The following is a 17,061-nucleotide window of genomic DNA, read 5'->3' as shown; positions in this document are numbered from 1 at the left end:
CCAACCCTGGCCTCTCTGACCCAGGGACTTAGTGAGGGGAAGCACAAAGTCAGAGCCTGGCCTTAATACCTTGACTCTTCACCCTGCTGCCCAGCCCCATCAGCACCACCACACAGGCACAGACATGACTCTCGGGCTCACAGGGCCGTGCCCAAGCCCACAGTGCATTCAGACCACAGGCTTCCTGAGCGCACGCTCGGGCTTCGCCTCCATGCACTGCCACCATCCCGTCTTCGACTCCCCTCCTGTAGGTCAAAGATGGAACAGACAAGAGCTGCACCCACAGAGCCAGCTAGCTCTCACGATAAGCGGGGCCGGGCGGCTGGACCAGAGTTGGGCAGAGTCCTCAGCCACCCTGATCTACGCCCTCTCCCTGGAAGCAGCAGCCAGTGAACATGTTGCCCAAGTCCCCTGAGGCCTCCACCCCACGCAAGGCTTGGGCTAGACGACCTGGGAGCTCCAAGAGCCTTAACTGCCATCAGGGAAGATTCTAGAAGGATGCCTTCCCATTCCATTAAGACTCCCTGAGGCAGGCAAGTGCAGCACTTTTATGGACCCCACAAAGACTGCCCGCCACACAGGGGCTCCCTCTTGGACCACGTTAATGGCCACAGCGGTTTCTGGGCTCGGGGAGGTGGAAGACGCTACCTAACACCAAGCAGGGAACAAATACTTGGAGGTGTTTCCGTGGAGATGGGGGAGGCCGCAAAATAAACCAAATTTGAAAAACAGAAAGAAAAGAAATTGCTGGCCGTTTATGAAGGATGGGAAGTGGGACACTGGCAGGGACACCTGACTGACTACAGTGTGTCCCCAGGGCCTTGGGTGCTCGGGAGCTGCCAGAGCCCTTGGGGCAGGGGCTGGGCCCCGGCTGCCTTCCCAGGTGTATGTGTCACATGTGGGGGAGTTGCTTGCCACTCCGAGTGTCAGGGGCTGTGATCTTTCAGGAGCAGATCACCCGGCCTTTTTGCCGCACAGGCCGTAGCCTCGTAGCCTCGAGCCTCTCAGTCAGCTGCCGAGAGTGTAAACCATCGGCATCACTGGGGATGACTAAATGGACGGTAAGCCCGCTGCAGGCCAGCCAGTTCTGACTCACAGGGAGGCTGCTGGGCAGCGCAGAGCTGCCCCTCGGGTTCCTGAAGTTGCCATCATCACAGAGACAGACTGGCTCAAACCTCTAACCCGTCGCTTGGCAGCGCAATGCTTAACCCACTGCACCACCAGGGCTCCTGTGTGACTACAGTAACAAACAAACAAACAAACAAACAAACATTATCACCATCCAGGTGACAGGTCACTATCCAGGGCGGCGCAGAACGCTCCCTTGAGTTTTCCCGGCTGACAATGTTGATGGACACAGATGGCCTTTCTCTCCAACCACAGACCTCGCGGTGAGCAGTCTGACGCTTCCCCCACTGTCAGGGCTCCCTGCATGACTCCACACACAACCCAGCACTGCCATCGAGGTGGCTCCGACTCACAGAGACGCTGTAAGGTAAGAGGAGAACTGCCCCTGTGGGTTTCCAAGACTATACTCTTTGCAGAAGCATACGACCTCATCTTTCTCCTGAGCAGCAGCTGGTGGATTCAAACTGCTGACCTTGGGGTGAGCAGCCAAACATGGAACCCATGGGCTCCCTAGATGACTGCCAGGGTCTTATCGTTTCCTGCAGATGCTGTGCATGGGAAAGAGACAAAAACACCAACAAAATCAAACCAACTGGGAGGGAGGGTGGAACCCCTGTGGGCCAACTCCAGGCCGGTGGCTGGGGGCCACTTAGCAGGCGGCACCAGCCCTGTTGGAGTGGGAGTGCCCCCTGGAGGGAGCGTGCCTAATAGATGCTGCCTAATAGATGCTGACGTAATCCCCCAAGAAAAGCAGGGGAAGCCCCGCGGCACTAATCACTCCCCCTAGGATGGCAGAACCCTCCAGGGATGGGCAGAGCACGTTGCAGGGGCAGCCTTGGGCGAGGAAGGCTTGAGTTCAGGGCCTGGGCTGACTGGCAATGGATGCCATTCTGTCTTGTGCCTTCTAGACTAAGCTTCCAGGCTCCACAGTTTCAGAACGAGGGCTAACCGTGGGGTGAGTTCTTCTTCCACAGTCTAAGGGTTGTCTGGAGGTCCCTTACAAAAGACAGCTATTGGACCAGCTCCATGTGGCACGGCCACGGGGGCTCATCACAGACTGCAGACTTGGCAATTCTGGGTGCCCAGAGCCCATCCACTAGCTCCAAGTCTGGGAGCCAAAGCTTCTTGCTCCCTCCTCCTCCTGTGGACCAACACCCCACCTGCCTCCACAGCTTCCCGGTCCAAGAGCAAGAGCAGCAAGTACTCCTGGTACTGAGTTGTGGTTCTGGCTCCTGAAAAGGGTGACGACAGCTTTGGAAACCCACCGGGGCAGCTCTGTCTCAGCCCAAGGAGGAGCCCTCAGTCGGGATCAACTTGAAGGCAGTGGGTTGGGCTTTCTTTAAGGTGGCGTTAACAGCAGTACCTACTGCCGGGGGCGGAGAGGATTGGAATAACCAAGCCGGAGAAAGACTGGGTGCCATCGAATCAATCTCGGCTCACAGCGACTCCACGAGACGGGCAGAACTGCCCCCCAAGGGTTGTCTAGGCTGTCACCATTATAAAAGTACACCCAGATCTCTCTCCTCTCTCGGAGTTGCGGGATGGGTCCACGGTGGCAGCTGAGACCTAGCTGCTGGGCCACCGGGGCTCCTGGGACACAAAGCAAGGCCACAACCGATAGCACCTGCTGTTTTCTAAGAACACCCCCACACACACACAAGCTGGAGAACACCAGCAGGCGGGGGCGCTCCAGGGACAAGAAAGCAGTTCCTCGAGGGGGAAACCAAAACAAACCCCAACTCACTGCCATCAAGTCAACTTCGACCCCTAGTGACCCTGCAGGGCAGGGCAGAACTGCCCCTGTGGGCTTCTGAGATGGTAACGCTTTCCAGGAGTAGAGCAATGGTAAGATTCGAACTGCCGACCTTGCAATGAGCCTCTCAGAGGTCCTGTCTAGGGAGAAAGCCCAGCCCACTCCTCCTCGGTAGCACAGCGGACTGCGGCTGGCCAGGCCATCCTCTTTCTCACCAATCTTGCAGACACAACTCACAAGGTGGCCCTTCTTCAGCTCTCACCGGAGAGGCTGAGGGGGGAGGGGGGCCCAACGGAAGGCGGGACCAAGAGGCCCCTGACAGAAGTGAAACTCGGCCACATGGGCGCTTTCTAGGCCAGAGACTTGGGATGGACACTGAGAGTGGGGCCCGGGTATATGGACCCACCTGGTTGACCGCAACAGAAAAGGGGGAAAAAACAAACAGAGAGAGGAGAAGTGCAAGGCAGAGATGGGGAGTCCTGGGGACAGTGGCTGTTTACCTGGAGACCATGAGCGCCCTGGACAAGAGGCGGCTAGGTTAATGTGAAGGTCAGGGTTATGGTCATTAACTGCCCAAATGCTCAACAAATTGCCTGGGTAGGCTTCTCAATGACCCATTAAGTAGGGACAAAATCACAAAAATTACACGGAGGCTCCGCCTCGTCAAGTGTTTAACGACCGGCGGCCTAGCTGCAGAAGTCCAGCGTCCCCACAGGCGACTCTGCGGGACACGGCATTTACTAGGAGCCGACAAGCTGGGGGCTCAGGCCACCCCCTCTCCCCTCGGCTCATGGGGCAGCAGCCACCTCACTGAGGGGTTTTCAGGGCCGGAAAATCCAAGAAGTAAACCTCTGAGTCTCGTACATGTGTTTCAGAGGCCTTACTACCTAGGTTCATCGACCAGAGGTCTGAGGTCTGAGTCCCCCCACTACCCCACAGCATTCTCAGGAGTGGTCACAACCCACCCTCTGTGACAGCATCATCTCCATGGCAACAGGAGCGCGCATAAGCCAGCCACAGGGAGAGGGGCCAGCAGCCTGAATCTAGCACCCTCCCCCACTTCCACGGGCCAGAGAGGGTCTTCAGGAGGCCGGGACCCCATCAAATGGAGCATCAGAGCCATTGTGGGCAGCACTGGGCAAGAGTGGGAGATATCAGCCGCTGACCAGCTGACCGGGTATTTGAGATGTCAGTAACTAGTGTGCAGTGCACTGGGAGTGACAATGGCTTGTGGCTCGGTGGCTCTGTTTAAAAAAGAAACCTGAAAGAGGTTTGGACTGAAGTATTTATGGGTGAAACGAGATGAAACGAGATGCGACCTGGGAGCTGCTTTAAGGCCCAGGAAGCGGGGGGCAGAGAAACCAGGAAGGGCATAAGGACTCTCACTGCTGCTGCCTCGGCTTAACGGCAGGTGCAGTCCACCTGTGTGGCTTTCACTCCTCCGGTGGAAAACAGACTGGCGACCAACAAGCTTAAAGGGTGAAAGATGAGAGGCTCGGAGTGCTCGGCAGAATGGAGAGGAGCTATTGAGGTCCTTAAGTTCCTTTCCCAGAGCAGAGCTGGAGTCTGGGGATCCGGAGTCCTCTATCACCCCTCAGGTCTAACCACTCTGCCCAATATAACTTCCTCATCTGCATACACAAGTGTACTAGGGGTGCTCATTGCTAACACCATGCACCAGCTGCTACTCCCATGCCAAGCACCTGGCTGTATTCTTCTCCCGTTTACAGCCACGGGGAACTACCTGGTCAGACTGACCTACCAAGGAGGCCCTGGGTAATTTCCAATAGCTAGCCAATGAAAACTCTCTGGATCACCGTAGAATACTGTCCAGTCTAGCGACAAAACCTGAGCCCCCTCGGTTGGAAGAGACAAAAAACGCACAGCAGCTGTAACAACAGAAGCCAACTGACCAAAGGTGACGGTGGGTGGCACGCGCAGCACTGAGCAGCACTTTCATCTATTGGACACGACTCCGCAGCGGCGGTGGCTCCCTGGTTTACTGACACGCAGAGGTACCTACCACCCACTGGGTCACAGGTAGGAAGCAGCAGAACTGGAGTCCAGACCAGGCTCCTCACCCGTACCCTGAAAAACCATTAGAAATGACCTGGAGCTCTAACTGTAGCAGCCTGAGGTGACCTGCCAAAATGGTTCGCTACTCACTTGACCCAGAAAACCCTACAAAATCCTGCAGATCAAGAGGGTCGAACCTCCGGGTCCCCTTCAAGAACACCCGTAACACTGCCCAAGCCATCAAAGGTATGCATATCCGGAAAGCCACCAACCCCTTGAAAGACGTCGCTCTGCAGAAGCAGTGTGTGCCCTTCCGACGTTACAATGGTGGTGTTGGTAGGTGTGCCCAGGGTTTAGCTGTGGATTCTCTGGTCATTGAGCACATCCAGGTGCACAAAGCCCCCAAGATGCGCCGCCGGACTCACAGAGCTGATGGTCGGATCAACCCATACAGGAGCTCCCCCTGCTACACTGAAATGATCCTGACTGAGAAGGAACAGATCATTCCGAAACCAGAAGAGGAGGCCGCACAGAAGAAAAAAAATTTCCCAGAAGAAACTGAAGAAGCAAAAACTCATGGCTCGGGAATAAATTAAGCTTAGAATAATAAAAAATAAAACTTAAAGAAATGACCTGGAATAGAACATTTGGCAGAAGAGAACTCTGACCCTGACGATGGCACAAGGACAGGCGGACAAGTCAGGGCGCAGAAAACAGACAACAGGAAAGCAGAGGCCATGAAATGCCAACGTGGGGTGCAAAATGACCTTCAGCGAGACTCCCCAACCTCGATAAAGAGGCAGTGATGTGATGGTGGTCGAATTCTAACAACTGATCAACAATACAAACTTTTATAAGCAGTTCTCGATAATCAGTTCTCAACAATTATTTGTTATCATTAAATTTTAACATTATAAAATTAGCAAAAATAATATAAAACTCATATCCTGGCAAAATAGCCACATGGTAGCCAAAAACCATCTATTCCCTTCCTGTCCTCTGGCCGTTCCCTAGCTTGTTGTGCATTCTTTCCAAAAATCGGGACTTTTTAAAAACGCCACAGGACAAATTGTACAAAAGCGGGACGTCTGGTCACCTTATTTTAAAACCCTGCCAGAGAACAAGTGGAGGGTTTCAGGGATAAAAGGTCTGCAGACAGACAGACAGGCCACCTAGCGCAAAACCTAACAGGACCGCCTTCTCTCAAGACGGACAGAGGACAGCGCAGGTGCAAAGTTGCGAGTCTCGGAGAAGAGAGGCGGCTTTACTCCAGAGTCCAGCGCAGCGTCCACCGCAGGCTCAGTTCAGGGACACCAGCCTCCTGGGTGGACATTCTCCTTGGCTGTAGCTTGAGACTCGGGCTCACCAAGAAATCCAGCGGCTTGCCAAAGGGAACGGCTTTGGTGAAGTGTGCCAAACGGGGGAGGGCAAAGGATGACAGATACAGCAGCGAGCCAGACAGTTGATGGGTGTTAACTTGGATGAAGTGGAAGATGGTGGTCCAGAGAGGGAGAAGAGAAATCAACGTAGGGGAAAGGGATCAACTGTTGGGGAGGGGGTCTGATTAGTAGCTGAAAATATTAAATACCAAGTTGATGATCTGAAATATAAATGCCTAACTTACAACTTAAAAAAAACCTGTGACTGAAGAGAAGCAAAGCCAGTGGGTTGGAGGAACAGCCCTGTAGAATCTCCTAGGCTGTTGGCTTAGCTCTCCATTCCCCTGAGTTCTGCAAACAGCCCGTATGAAGTAGAGGTATCACTTGCAAGCACCTGAAACATTTTTGCTGTCCCTTTTAAAACACTCCCAAGCCCAGTTCCTCCTGGCCAGTGAGCCTCTGAAAGGCACTGCCGACAGCACAGCCTTTGCTAACCCTCCAGGTCCCTGCCAACCCTGCTCCAATGACTCGGAGCAAAAATACATTGGTTTACATCCAAGCAGGCCAGTTTCTGCTGGTCCAGCGTGGACAGACCTGACCATTATGCTTGGGACTCAAGAGGCTTCCCTGTTGGCAACCAGAGGAACTAATTTTGCCTGCCTTCCATGTACCTTCACTGAAGACACCAAGCCCAAACCAAACGTATTGCCATCAAGTCGTTTCTGACTCGCCTACCCCTGTAGGGCTGTGTAGAACTGACTCTGCAGGTCTGAGACTGTAACTCTTTACGGAAGCAGAAAGCCTCGGCTTTCTCCCTGAGAGCCGCCTGGTAGGTTCGAACTGCTGACCTTGAAGTTAGCAACCTGACAAGTAACCCACTATGCTACCAGGGTTCTCAGGCAGTACTGTTTCCTGGAATAACTGAGATTATCTGTCCAGGCACCACTACAGAACATCTTAGGAAGAATTGCAATTAGAGATATACATCCCTAAGGAGCCCTGGTGGCACAACAGTTAAGCGTTCAGCTGCTAATTCGGCAGCCCGACAGCAGAAAAGACCTCATTTCCAGGAAGATAACAGCCTAGGAAATGCTATGGGGCAGCTCTGCTCCATTGCCTGGGGTCACTCGGACTCAGAATTGGCTCAGTGGCCCCCGGGAAGCAGGAGGAGTTGGGGGTATGCAAAGGGTTTGTACTCGACCACTAACCTAAAGAATGGTGGTTTGAAACCACTTGGTGGCATTGCCAAAGAAAGGCCTGGCGAACTGTTGCTGCTTCCGGAAAGATTCTAGCCAGGCAAACGCCGTGGGACAGATCTACTGCTCTGTAACACCCAGGGTTGCCGAGAGCCTGAATTCACTCAATGGCACTGAGTCTGGTTGCTATTTATTTGTTTCTTCCTGGCCTCGCCACTAATCTGTCCCCTGGTGGCGGACTGGGTTACACGCGGGGCTGCTAACCACCAGCCAGCCACTCGGCAGGACAGAGATGAGGCTTTCCACTGACAGTCTCAGAAACCCAGGGGGCAGTTCTACTCAGTCCTCCAGGTCGCTAAGAGTCAGAGTGGACTCGAGGGCCATGTAGAGGCTGTTGCGGGTTTGTCGAGGGCAGACAATGAAGCGTCTTCAGTTACCCTGGACAGCCACGGGCCCAGCACACAGCCTGCGGGACCAGGACGCAAGCTCCACCACCCGCACTTTTTTGTCAGTTCCATCCACATGGACCACAGACCATCACCTGGGAACCCCCTCTACTGCCTGGTTCTCTTACAGGGCAGTCTTTAAGGGGCACTTTGTGGCACCAGATGCTCTCTGGGGCTTCCTGATGACCAACCAACAAAAACCCCAAAGTGAACAGACGGGGAAGGCAGCCCCAAGGCTGCGGTTAAGGCGGCCACTCAGGTGCCCTGTGCGGTGGCAGGGCTGGGAGTCCCGAGGAAACCCAAGCCCGGGAGGGAGTCTGGTAGGAAAATGAGGAGGGCAATAATCCAAGCTGCCTGCGACACCCGTCCAGCCAAGTGACACACACGGGGGCTGGGGCCCAGCTCCCTTGGGTCAGCCATGGCAGGAATGTGCACACTTGGCCTCCTGGAGTCTCCAGTTACTTCTAATGAGTGAAAATCCTTCCGGTAGGGGTGCCAAAGCCAAGCTGGGAAAAGGCTGGGAAGCCGCTGGCAAGGTGAGGATGGGCAGGAGCGGGCGAGCTCCAGGGCGTTCAGCTCAGCCATGCATGCATGCACGCTGCCTCCAAGGCCACGGCAACTCTCAGCACCCCTAGATGACGGGAACTGCTCCTGGGGGGTTCCCAGACTATAACTCTTTACAGAAGTAGAAAACCTTTTTCTCCCGAGGAATGGCTGGATTCAAACTGCTGACCTTGCGGCTCGTGGCCCAACACGTCACCCACAGCAGCAACATCACCAAGCCACCTTGGGGTTCAAAATGACCCCGAAGTATAGAAGCACCATGTTCGATTTCTTACACTTGCTAAGAACTGGCCCTACCCACACTGGCATTTTCTGTCTCCTCAGACGCGGGCTGCTGTCCTGAGGAGTGAAGCCCTTTGGAAATTGACACAACTCCTTATCCCGGGGCACGCAGCAGGAAGCCCATCCATCCCAGGCACCCGCTCCCTGTAAGGACACAGCCCCTGTGTGGCGCGGTTCCCAGGACAACTTCAGTATTCCCATTCGACAGGTGACGCACAGTGCCTCTCCCTCACCCGTGACCTGAATTCAAGAGAAAGGGACTCCACAAACCCACTCCGGTTTCACGCACATCAATGTTTTAAGACCTCATGCCAGCCCCAGAGGAGCACCTGTCCACTCCTCGCCCCTTCCTACCACGAGCACGCTGCCTGCACAAGGGCTGGCAACCCTTTTCTCACAAAGAGCTGGGCATACGTGGGTCTTGCCAGCCACCTCATTCTTTGCACTCCCCTCACCCCCCAGGGCTCCGATGGTACCCAAGCAGCCTCCAGCAATGCAGACCAACAGGGCGGCTGGATTCCAATAAAACTACTTGGAAAGGCAGCCAAGGTAGACTGACCACTGGACTAGATGTGGTGCCAATGGTTAACGAGCTGGGCTAAAATCAAGAGGCTGCTGGTTCAAGGCCACACAAAGGCACCTGGAAGAAAGGCCTGGCGATCGGCCTCCAAAAGTCAGTGATGGAAAGCACTCTGGAGCATGGTTCTTACTCTGACACGGGGGTCACCAAGCCACCTGGTTATTCCAGGGCTAGGTACAGTGGCGTGCAAGCTCCCGATTCCTGCCTGCACCTCCAGCCACCCAGATGGCGCTCGGAAGTCCTGGTTCAGCCTTCCCCTTCCCCGCAGCTTCTTCCATGTCTGCTTTCCCAACACAGGAGACGCCACCCAAAATGGCCTGCACAGCCCAGGGGCGGGACAGCGGCTGCCTGTGGTTGAACAGTATCTTAGCAGACCAAAGGCAATGAGAACAGGGCTGGTCCTCCACCATGGCTGGCCAGCTCTACCTGCCTCCACAACCTGCGCCTTCACTTCCCTGCTTCAGCATCTCGGCCTCAGATGGTGGGTGGGCTGAGTTCCAGGAAGCTGACACACAGAGGCATTCGGAAGACCTCTCTGGCTGGCAGTCTTTGAAGCCCATACCCAACACACTAGCGCCTCTCAGGACTGACTCAGAAACCCCGGCAGACAGCCTGACTCCCATGCCCACGCCCCACCATCTCTCAAGAGAGCAGAAGGCGTGATACAGGGACCAAGGCCGTGCACAAGCCATTAAGCTTTGTGTTTCTGGCCTGCGACCACAGGACAAGGACCGCATGGGCACAAGGGAGCCAAGTGCTCGCTCCCTTGCCGTTCCCTCGCCGTGGTCTGCCTACAACCTTGTCACCTGGCCAATACATACAATGCATTTGAGCATGTCAACATTTACAGCTGGGTCTCAAGGGTGCTGCTGAGGAGCTCTGGAAGCGCTGTGAGTCCGCCCTAGGCTGCTGCCCCAAAGGTCAGCGGGTTAAATCCCGCAGCCCAGCATCTCAGCTCCTGTAAAGCTGGTTGTTAGCCGCCGTCAAGGCCCCTCCAGCTAACAAGGAGGTATGAGGTACAAGGACATGCAGAACACTGCCTGGGCCTGCACCATCCTCACTATTACCCACCCTGTCAGTCCATCTGGTCTGGGGCCTGCCTCTTTTCCACGGACCCTCAAGCACGATGTCCTTCTCCTGGGGCTGGGTCCCGGACGATATGACCAGAGTGCAGGAGACAGGCTCCTAGCCTCACTTCTAAGGAGGACTCTGGCTGTACCTTTCCCAACACTCGTCCACTCTACAGTCTTCACCAACACCGTCATTCAAACACATCCATTCTTTGTCAGCCTTCCTCACTCGTGTGTCCAACGTCCGCATACCTATGAGGCCACTGACAATACCCTGGCTTGGGGCAGGCATGCCCTAGTCCGCTAAGTGACCTCTCTGGTTTTCTAACCCGTTCACGAGATGTGCAGCAGATGTGCCCAGGGTCCACATCTGTAACTTGACCTCATCACCCCTGGGCCTCTCCCAAAAAGGCATGAAAACAGAATCTAACAGAGTGCTGTCTGACTACTTGCTGCCATGTGTGGTTGAGCCCAGTCCGAACCACGGCAGCCCGGGAAGACAGAGAACTGCCCCATAAGAGGGTTTTCCTAGACTGGGCCTTTTCACAGAAGCCAACCACCTCGTCGTCTTCCTGTGGAACTGCTGGTGGGCTTCGACCACTGACCTCCTGGCCGGCACTTAACTACTGTCCCACCAGGGTGCTTTTCCATAAAGGGGCAACTCCAGCTCTGCTCCATCCTACAAGGGGCGCTGAGTCCGAATCAACTGAACAGCATGGGCTTGGTTTTGGGGTATCAGTGAGAAGCTAGCTGAGTTCAGGTACAGGCAAGGAGGCTGGGGGAGGTGTGGGGCCTGCTGGAGGCACTAACAGCAGCCCTGGCCCAGCTGTTCGTAAAAAGTGCTCAGGGGAGTACGAGGTCCATTACACACTCTCCAAACGCCTCCTGTCCCAGGAGAGCGTGGGGCTAGCCTGGGAGCCTACGAAACAAAACCTTAACAGATTCAGCCAAATTAGAAAGAGGAGGCACGCATCTTGGCACTAGTCCAGCCCATGCTCATTTCTCCTATGAACCTTCAAGGGGGACAAAGGCAAAGGGGGGACAAACAACACACCACCCCAAACCCACGGCATCAAATAGATTCCAACTCATGGCGACCCAACAGCACCAAGTACCACTGCCCCACGGGGCGTCCAAGGCTGTGGATCTGTAAGGAAGCCGGCTGCCACACCTTTCTCCAGCGGAGCAGCTGGTGGGTCCCAAAGCACTGCCCGTTGGGTTGGCTTTAACCACCGAGCAACCCAGGAGAAGGCAAAGACCAGGCTTAGGTGGTGTGTAACCAGCTGGCAGGTGTACGAGGTTCTTAGAACTCTGGGCCTTCCTGTTCTCAGCAAGGTCAGGTCACTAACCCAGAACCATCTGGAATGGTCCCTAAGGCCAAAGGAGGGACACGCAGGCCCTTCAGCCGACGGCTTCCACACCTCTGATGAAGGCGTCGGAGGAGGAAGATGCTCCCACTTCCTTTCAACCCCCCTCGGCTGAGGTCAGCTCGCCAGAGCCCTCAAAGCTGCCTTCATCAAGCGAACCAACCGAAGTGTCAGCCTGACTTCGGAGACCACAGCAGGCCGCCTAAGAAAGAGCTCTTTAGAACTGCTCTCTAGTGGGGGGCGGGGGAGGGGACAGAGAGAGCTGACAGACGCCGAGCCCACTGAGTGCCAGGCCTGGCATGGGTGCTCACCATGTACCCGCCTGACACAAGGACCCTGACGAGTGGGCATTATCCGAGCTGCCTGCTGCCGGGGAGGGGCCGGACCCCGGTCTTATCCGATGCCACAGCCCACGCCCACCAGAGGCCTTCATCTCCTGTGGCATTCACAGCAGAGATGTCGCGCTTGCCTTACAGAGAGGGGGCTGAGGCACCAAGTCCGTACAGGGCACAAGGTGACAAAACAAAAGGTGCACAAGCAGCGGGCCTCAAGCCAGAGACACTTCGGCGGAGCAGCAGCCGCGCGAGCACACAGGCGGAGTTCCTTTGAAAAAGGATGCGGGAACAAGGTGCCCCAAAGTCACCAGGACACCACCACAACTCCACCTTGGTTTGTTTTGCCACCGTCTGATTAAAACACCCCAAGGGGTCTGCCAGAAATCAACCGCACAACTGCCCGCCTCACTCCATCTCCTGTTCACAAGAACAAGCACTCCTCGGCGGTAGCTACCGCCGTCCCCAAGACCGCCTTTACACCTCCTGCCACAAGAGGAAAGCCAAGCCCCAAACTCTGCTTAGCTGCAACCCATAGCCGCTTGCTGATGGCCCTGCCTCCTCTCAGAGATCCACTAGGAAACTGAAGCCCATTCTCATGGGTCTTTGAATGCAAATTATTTTGTAAAAGACTGCTAGAAATTTCCAGAACCTCTCAAGAGAGGTTGTGTTGCCGAGAGGTGAACGCCTTGAAACTCGGCTAGCTCCAGGATCCTCCTCGTTCTTTTGCCTGTCATTCAGCCCACTCACACAAGGCTGGCAGCCCTTGCCGCAGCACCAGACAGAAACCTTCTAGAACAGCAGTTCTCAACCTGTGGGTCGCAAGCCCTTTGGGGGTGGAACGATCCTTTCACAGGGGTTGCCTGATTCATAAAAGTGGCAAAATTATAGTGGTGCAGTAGCAATGAAAATAATCTTATGATTGGGGGGGGGGGGCACCACTGATATTAAAGGGTCGTGCATTAGAAAGGTTAAGAACCACTGTTCTAGAAGATGCAGAATTTGCCTCTTTGAGAGCCATCCCTCCCTCCACAGAGTGTGGCTTGGAAATTGTTCCGGGATCGAGATTAGCCATGGAGATAATTACTGTAACTGGATCTGTCCTACAAGACCAGTGGTTTCTAAAGACTCACAACCAAAGGAACATACATACCAGGAGCTTCCGAAAGCCTTAGGCAAGCCAGCGAGCCATTTCTCTCCTGTCCTAAGCAATGAGAGACCTTGCCCTTGCTCCCTAATTGCTTAGGGCAATTAGGGAGCAAGGAGCAGAGGAGCCCCTCTGATAACTGGTCAATTACTAATCCAACACAAGAAGACACTATGTTGACATAGAGAAACAAGTTCTCAGTCAATTGCTCCTCTCTGAACTTGCCACAAGGTCAACAGCCAGCAAAACCTTCATTTCCACAGGTCTCCCAACTAGTCCCCCTCAGGTTCAGGCGAATAAGCAGGCCCCAGGAGTGGGCTTTTTCACACAGCTAGCTGGCTATTTTCGTGTCGTGCTGTTCTTTGGGGGGAAAAAAAATTCTTGGCTTGAAAAGAACCAAAATTTTAAACTTTTAGAGCAGATTGAAAGCCTAATCTGACAAACAGACGGAAGGAGAAAGCCCTTTGCGGGTAACCCTAAGTTTCCTGTTTTGCACAGCCCAGCTAGAGGTGCAGGGCAAGTTCCCCATCCAGGGGTGGGATGGCCAGAAGGGCCCCCAAGTGGGTTTGAGTTGCTTCTGGGAGGGACTGTCTCCAAAGGGGTTTGCAGCTGAAACCTCTTCCCCCAGCGAAAACAAACACTTAAAAGATTCCAAACGGTTTTAAAGATTTGCTCTTACATCAGGGATTCTGAGTGATAGCCCTTTTTCTTTTTCCTTTGTTTGTTTTTTTGCAACATCCATTCATTTTGAATTTTAACTAATACTGGTATGCCAGTTTGGGAAGAAGGGATTGGGGGAAAGAAAGAAAAAAAAAAAAAGGCAGTACTGTGACAAGAACAAAGACTGTTTGAGGCATAAAGACTGGGGCCTCTTGGACTCTCTGGGAAGGGGGAGACTCCTTGGGAGGAGCGAAAACAATGGACCCTTGTGCAGCTGGGCCAGACTGGACGCTTTTACAACGGTGGGGGCCAAGGGTTTAACATTCCAGGACAGCTGAAGACTCCAGAGAGTTTTCACTTACAAAAGCCAGTCCTCCCATGGCATGGGAAAGGTACATTTTTAAGTGAGGCCGCCTCCTACCACACCGCAGCATTTGCAACTTGGAAACGTCGCTCCCTTAGCATGCAGCTTGGGCTCCTGGCTCCTAGAGGGCATTGTACAAAGCATGGGAAACTTCACCCACCGGGCCCACTGGTTTGTGTGTTCAGTTTGTGCTTTAGACACCTTTTTTCCTTAACCAGGGCACGCTGCGGAGTGGAGACCTGTATTTTGCCCCCTAACTGGTTTTCCAATGCTTAAGGCCACTGTTTCCGGACAGTTGTGACCGGATTTGAGAGGAAGAACAAGTGAGACCACGTGGAATTTAGCTATTTCCTCATCTCCAGTGTGAGTGAATGCTTTTCTGTTCTGGGAGAGAAGTCCGGAAAAGAAGGAAAGGAGATCTTAACTTTGGGGAGGGCTGTGTAGGCCCAAGTGCACTCTTTTTAAGACAAAGTCTTGTTGTCAGAACCCAAAGTGGGCAGGAGGGAAAATGCAAGATCCACATGTTTGGGACTTTTGGGGTAGAGTCAACTTATGCTTGTAAAACACATCAGTAGTTTTTGATTCTGCAAGTCATTTGGTAGCTTTTTTTTTTTTCCCTCCTTGTTACGTGTGGTGCCGGGGAGGAGCGGGGACTGGAGGAAGTGTCCTCTCCACCATGACTGGGTGTGTAACGCATTCACATCAACTTTTCACCATCAGGCATGTGCTTTTTGAACAAAGGAGCTGTGGAGCGTGGGCAGGGGGGTTGGCGACTGGGGGGCAGTGCCACATTGTTTCACACATCTTTGTGCTTTGACAGTAACTTTACAAATGACTTGCTCAAATTTTTAAGCGTCCGTCACCGTTTTAAGAGACAGTGGAGGAAAAAAAAAAGGGGAGGACATTGGTCTACTTGAACCACAATCGTTTCCTGGGGGCGGGGGAGGGGGCAGGGCGAGAACATTAACTCGGAGGCCAGAAGCATAAAGCCAAATTCAATCACCTCGTCTCCTGCACATGGGCCTCGTATTCAAGTCGGCCAACTGGAGACTGGAGTGAACTGAAACTCGGAGTGAGGCCAGCGGGCAGGCTGCACACCCAATGGACCTTCCACGGGTCTTCTGTCATGTTACAGTAATGCACTTTTCTTTTTTTTTCTTTTTCTTTTTGAGAAAACGGTGGACGTTAGTCTTTAAAAAAAAACAAACCAACACTGCGAGGATGTGCAAGTTAAAGGGCTCACCAGGGTTAGAATCCTGATTCGAACATAGAAATTCATTCTCTCAAGCATCACTGGGGTCTAAAAGGTGAGGAGAAAGGCAGGCAGGAAAGGGATCGAGAAAAAAAAAGACGGAGATAATTGAATTACTCAATAAAAGAAGTTACTTACCATCCCAACCCATTGTAAGACATACACTTCTGACATAAGAGAATTCCTTAGAGGTCGATAAACCAGGTAAGCACCTTTGGGTAATGCACCTGCCCCCCTCCCCCCCCACAAGAGGGGGGCCGGAGGCTTTGCCAACAGATCTTTGCTAATCGGGTTTATTTCCTGGAACTGGCTGCTGCGTTGGACTGCGATTCCCAAGACGGATACATTTAATTAGAACAAAACAGAACAAAACCAAAAAAAATTGTTGTTGTTGTTTGTAAAAAGCTCACCAAACTGCTGCACTTGTGTCTCTGAGTATGGGTGGCCTTGATATTAAAAGGCAAAGGCGGGTCTGTGAAGGAGAAAGGGAGAAGGGGAGGATCGGAGTAGGGGGACGGGGTGCCTGGTGGGGAGGCCCTGGTTGGGACCTCAATCTAGAAGAGGGTCTTCAGGCTGGGGTCTGCATGTGACACAGCAACCATCTGGCCAAGGTATTCGCTTCCCTACCCCACCCTCCACCCCAAGATTGGCCTCTGCCCGCCTGCCTGCTGCCTACAACCTTTCCCCCATCTCCAAACCCTTCTGCCCCAGGAGTCTGTCCCGCACCAGAGATGGGCACATCCTGCACCCCAACTACCGCTGCTTCAACTTAGGGGAACGGGGCCCAACCTAACCCTAAAATGCACCAGGCCAAGTTAGCTTAGTCCCACGATTGCCTGGGGGGATTTCACACTTCACTATAAAGGTGGGGAGGGGGGCACTGCCTTTTGTACCCCCTGCCACAGCTCAAGGAAACCTGTCTCTCTCTCCGGAAAAGGGATGGCATCTATTTTACCCGGAATGGAGGGGGTCCCACAAGAGGGCTGGAGACCAACTTTCCTGCCCCTCCAAGGCTGGAACACCAAACCTCACCCTCCCACCACCACCCCCCCCCAAAAAAAGGCTGGGGAGCCACCTCACAGTCACCTACATACAGAAAGACCTCTCCTCACAAGGAAAAACGTGGGGAAGGGGCTCCCCACCCTCCTGCCCCCCTAAAGAAGAAAAGCGCAGGCTTCCCTCAAAAGAGCAGAGATTCACACATCCCCCCAATTTTGTCCCCTTAGGGTATCATTAGGAAACACCTCCCACCCCAATTTTTTAAAGTCAGATAATGAAGCCCCCCCTCCAGCCCTGAGCCCCCCCTCCCCACTAAGATGGAAAGGACTGAGTAAATCCCGACTTTCTGCCTAAGAAAGCGAGGCTACCATTCCGAGCAGAGCAGGGCACACCTCCTCCGGGAGAAAGGATACTGCCGGGAGACTGGGAGACCCCCCAAGTCCAAACCCTGAACAGCGGGGGCTGGTGCTCCAGATCCCCGCGACAAGGGTCCGGGGTCCCCCTCCCCCATCCCCGAAGCCAGAAG

The sequence above is a fragment of the Echinops telfairi genome, unplaced genomic scaffold, assembly GCF_000313985.2.
Source record: "Echinops telfairi isolate 266 unplaced genomic scaffold, ASM31398v2 ScPeMD7_655;HRSCAF=1070, whole genome shotgun sequence".
NCBI classification, from domain to species: Eukaryota; Metazoa; Chordata; class Mammalia; order Afrosoricida; family Tenrecidae; genus Echinops; species Echinops telfairi.
The sequence above is the reverse complement of the archived record's forward strand: the minus strand, read 5'-3'. Positions refer to the sequence as shown.